The sequence below is a fragment of the Physeter macrocephalus genome, chromosome 14, assembly GCF_002837175.3.
Source record: "Physeter macrocephalus isolate SW-GA chromosome 14, ASM283717v5, whole genome shotgun sequence".
Taxonomy (NCBI): domain Eukaryota; kingdom Metazoa; phylum Chordata; class Mammalia; order Artiodactyla; family Physeteridae; genus Physeter; species Physeter macrocephalus.
In genome coordinates, this window is record NC_041227.1 from 83,762,780 (window position 1) to 83,767,705 (window position 4,926).

Here is a 4,926-nt window from a genome sequence, read left to right on the forward strand (position 1 = left end):
TCACCTCTTCCTATATAAGGGATTGGATTTTTGTCTATTCTGTTAAAAACAAGACAACAGGCCCAAAATGGAGTCACTTATGCTAAATCCCATGTCACCCAACCAAGACTTAAATTATAGACAACAAATGGCTTTATTACTTTTTTTTTTTTCTTTTCCGGTACACGGGCCTCTCACTGCTGTGGCCTCTCCCGTTGCGGATCGCAGGCTCCGGACGCGCAGGCTCAGCGGCCACGGCTCACGGGCCCAGCAGCTCCGCGGCACGTGGGATCCTCCCGGACCGGGGCACGAACCCGCGTCCCCCGCATCGGCAGGCGGATTCTCAACCACTGCGCCACCAGGGAAGCCCGGCTTTATTACTTTATAAAAATGTTTTTAAATTGAAAAAATTTGTAACACTAGGTGTCTATTTCCACAGCAAGTTTGTAATAGATTCATTCCTGTAATTAGCATTTATTTAGTCTTAGTTATAAGGCACAGAGACATGGAAAAGACACCCTTTATCCTGAAGGAACCCTCAAACTTATGGGGAGACCTGTAGTTCATTGTTAACCATTTCTATTATATACTTGTGTATTATGCAATTTTATAAAGCTAGAATATAACGCATAATTCATTCGTCAAACACTAGGGAGCCCTCTATGTTCATGTATAGTATATAGATGCACCCACAATGGAATCCATTCATCAGGAAAGTTTGGGAGGTCTCTCACAGAGAGGAACATTGATGACCTCCGTTTTGAGATGGACCTTCTGTCGCCAGGTACGTTCAGAGACGTGCAGGGCGTGCGGAAGCCAGCTCAGCTGCTGAAGCAGCTTCTGGAGGATGCAGGGGCAGATGGGCTGCGGTCCCCTGGGAGTGACAGGGGAGGGACCTGGGCTGAGCTGCCAATTCGGGGATTCCCTAGAGGTCCGATCTGTCCCTTTACGTGTTCAGGTGAATTTGAAAACCTTATTTCTTCCTTAAGGAAGAGACAGGAGAAGCTGCTCAGTGAGGTGTGGAGAACGCTGACGTGCGTGAGGCCAGTGATGAGACGGAATCGTAAAGAATCACTTGGGGATCATCCTTAGCAGAGAACCAGCTGAGAGATTTCAAACCCAGGAGAAGTCTCTGAAAGGTCCAGAGCTGAAGACAAAAGCAAAAAAAAAAGGGGGAATTCAGGCTAGAAAGTCCAACATCTCTCAGAGCAGCAGTGACTACAACCCACTGCCCTCCAACCTCCATACCTGTGTCAGCTACAGATCGGCACTTGCCACTGGCACTTGCCATCTCCCTCTACAAGGGTTAAAGCATGTGCTCTGCAGCTGTTGACTTTCAGCACCCCCTGAAAGGAGCCCAGGGTGGAGAGCAGGAATGAGGTGCTCTGTGCTCTGGGGAAAACTGGCGGAACAGGTCTTCAGGTAGTTAGATATTTTCAGGAGCCGATTTTATGAGCCCAATTCTTGTATCTGCTCATACCTAGAAAAGCACTAAAATCCTTCATGGTGACGACTGCTCCTCGTGACTAGCAGAAACCTGCTGCAAAATAATATGTGCTCGGGCTCCCCTGGTGGCGCAGTGGTTGAGAGTCCGCCTGCCGACGCAGGGGACGCGGGTTCGCGCCCCGGTCCGGGAGGATCCCACGTGCCGCGGAGCGGCTGGGCCCGTGAGCCGTGGCCGCCGCGCCTGCGCGTCCGGAGCCTGTGCTCCGCGACGGGAGAGGCCACAGCGGTGAGAGGCCCGCGTACAGCAAAAATAATAGTAATAATAATAAATACAAAAAATAATATGTGCTCGACTGTGTATACTCCTCCTTCATCAAAATCACACCTATCCTGACCTTGCCCGCTGCCTCTCTGGAGCAGCTTCTCAGAGCTCTCTGAAGTGCTGTCTCCCGGGCTGCAGCCCTCATGTTGCCCCCAATAAAACTGAACTCACAACTCTCACGCTTGTGCATTTTTTTTAAAAAGTTGACACCTGCAAGGGTTCCTTCAAAGCCCGTGCCACGTGTAAGCCAGGCAAGGGCTCGTACACGACCTCACGAGGTGAATGTATGTAGCCCCCATTTTATTTTATTTTATTTATTTACTTTTAATTTAATTTTTATTTTATATTAGAGTACAGTTGATTTACAACGTTGTGTTAGTGTCGGGTGCACAGCAAAGTGATTCACTTACACATATACATATATCCATTCTTTTTCAGGTTCTCTTCCCATATGGGTTATTGCAGAATATTGAGTAGAGTTTCCTGTGCTCTGCAGTAGGTCTTTGTAGATTATCTATGCAGCCCCATTTTAAAGAAGAAAAAACTGAGCTGCAGAGAAGTGAAATAATTTACCCAAGGTAAAAACCTCAGTGAAACCAAGACAAAACGGGCAATGGATGCCGAATTGTTCCTGGCACCTGTTTCTAATAGTTCGCTGAGGATAAGCATGACCGCGCAGGCTCAGCGGCCACGGCTCACGGGCCCAGCAGCTCCGCGGCACGTGGGATCCTCCCGGACCGGGGCACGAACCCGCGTCCCCCGCATCGGCAGGCGGATTCTCAACCACTGCGCCACCAGGGAAGCCCGGCTTTATTACTTTATAAAAATGTTTTTAAATTGAAAAAATTTGTAACACTAGGTGTCTATTTCCACAGCAAGTTTGTAATAGATTCATTCCTGTAATTAGCATTTATTTAGTCTTAGTTATAAGGCACAGAGACATGGAAAAGACACCCTTTATCCTGAAGGAACCCTCAAACTTATGGGGAGACCTGTAGTTCATTGTTAACCATTTCTATTATATACTTGTGTATTATGCAATTTTATAAAGCTAGAATATAACGCATAATTCATTCGTCAAACACTAGGGAGCCCTCTATGTTCATGTATAGTATATAGATGCACCCACAATGGAATCCATTCATCAGGAAAGTTTGGGAGGTCTCTCACAGAGAGGAACATTGATGACCTCCGTTTTGAGATGGACCTTCTGTCGCCAGGTACGTTCAGAGACGTGCAGGGCGTGCGGAAGCCAGCTCAGCTGCTGAAGCAGCTTCTGGAGGATGCAGGGGCAGATGGGCTGCGGTCCCCTGGGAGTGACACGGGAGGGACCTGGGCTGAGCTGCCAATTCGGGGATTCCCTAGAGGTCCGATCTGTCCCTTTACGTGTTCAGGTGAATTTGAAAACCTTATTTCTTCCTTAAGGAAGAGACAGGAGAAGCTGCTCAGTGAGGTGTGGAGAACGCTGACGTGCGTGAGGCCAGTGATGAGACGGAATCGTAAAGAATCACTTGGGGATCATCCTTAGCAGAGAACCAGCTGAGAGATTTCAAACCCAGGAGAAGTCTCTGAAAGGTCCAGAGCTGAAGACAAAAGCAAAAAAAAAAGGGGGAATTCAGGCTAGAAAGTCCAACATCTCTCAGAGCAGCAGTGACTACAACCCACTGCCCTCCAACCTCCATACCTGTGTCAGCTACAGATCGGCACTTGCCACTGGCACTTGCCATCTCCCTCTACAAGGGTTAAAGCATGTGCTCTGCAGCTGTTGACTTTCAGCACCCCCTGAAAGGAGCCCAGGGTGGAGAGCAGGAATGAGGTGCTCTGTGCTCTGGGGAAAACTGGCGGAACAGGTCTTCAGGTAGTTAGATATTTTCAGGAGCCGATTTTATGAGCCCAATTCTTGTATCTGCTCATACCTAGAAAAGCACTAAAATCCTTCATGGTGACGACTGCTCCTCGTGACTAGCAGAAACCTGCTGCAAAATAATATGTGCTCGGGCTCCCCTGGTGGCGCAGCGGTTGGGAGTCCGCCTGCCGACGCAGGGGACGCGGGTTCGCGCCCCGGTCCGGGAGGATCCCACGTGCCGCGGAGCGGCTGGGCCCGTGAGCCGTGGCCGCCGCGCCTGCGCGTCCGGAGCCTGTGCTCCGCGACGGGAGAGGCCACAGCGGTGAGAGGCCCGCGTACAGCAAAAATAATAGTAATAATAATAAATACAAAAAATAATATGTGCTCGACTGTGTATACTCCTCCTTCATCAAAATCACACCTATCCTGACCTTGCCCGCTGCCTCTCTGGAGCAGCTTCTCAGAGCTCTCTGAAGTGCTGTCTCCCGGGCTGCAGCCCTCATGTTGCCCCCAATAAAACTGAACTCACAACTCTCACGCTTGTGCATTTTTTTTAAAAAGTTGACACCTGCAAGGGTTCCTTCAAAGCCCGCGCCACGTGTAAGCCAGGCAAGGGCTCGTACGCGACCTCACGAGGTGAATGTATGTAGCCCCCATTTTATTTTATTTTATTTATTTACTTTTAATTTAATTTTTATTTTATATTAGAGTACAGTTGATTTACAACGTTGTGTTAGTGTCGGGTGCACAGCAAAGTGATTCACTTACACATATACATATATCCATTCTTTTTCAGGTTCTCTTCCCATATGGGTTATTGCAGAATATTGAGTAGAGTTTCCTGTGCTCTGCAGTAGGTCTTTGTAGATTATCTATGCAGCCCCATTTTAAAGAAGAAAAAACTGAGCTGCAGAGAAGTGAAATAATTTACCCAAGGTAAAAACCTCAGTGAAACCAAGACAAAACGGGCAATGGATGCCGAATTGTTCCTGGCACCTGTTTCTAATAGTTCGCTGAGGATAAGCATGACAAGGTTCAGAACATGCGACCCCAAAACATGGCCCCTGGGCGTGTGGAATATTTTTGACCAAAGGCATTTGAGAAACGGCAGGTACAGGAAGGGCTTTCTGACCTTCCCCTGAAGCACGTGCGAGGTGCCCTCCTGGTACCCGGAGGAGAGGAGGGTCCTCGTCTGCGAAGATGGACGGAGCCGAGGAGTCTGAAGGAAGAGCCTTGCTAACCCCCCCACTTCAGCCCTCGTAGCTCATACCCTTGGCCCCATCACGTCTTCCCAGGACCCTCCACTTTTCATCAGAACTGGCACAAAAACGCT

At 48.8% G+C, this 4,926-nt stretch overlaps 2 long non-coding RNA genes across 2 annotated transcripts; both read left to right on the forward strand.

Annotated features, from left to right (window-relative positions):
• The first annotated feature begins 240 nt into the window (after positions 1-240).
• LOC129392754 (uncharacterized) lies at positions 241-1,924 on the forward strand. The gene is made up of 2 exons (XR_008619222.1): positions 241-763; positions 969-1,924. It is a non-coding gene; the product is annotated as an uncharacterized lncRNA (long non-coding RNA).
• A 600-nt stretch (positions 1,925-2,524) lies between these two features.
• Positions 2,525-4,128, forward strand: LOC129392755 (uncharacterized). The gene is made up of 2 exons (XR_008619223.1): positions 2,525-2,967; positions 3,173-4,128. It is a non-coding gene; the product is annotated as an uncharacterized lncRNA (long non-coding RNA).
• The last annotated feature ends 798 nt before the right edge of the window (positions 4,129-4,926 follow it).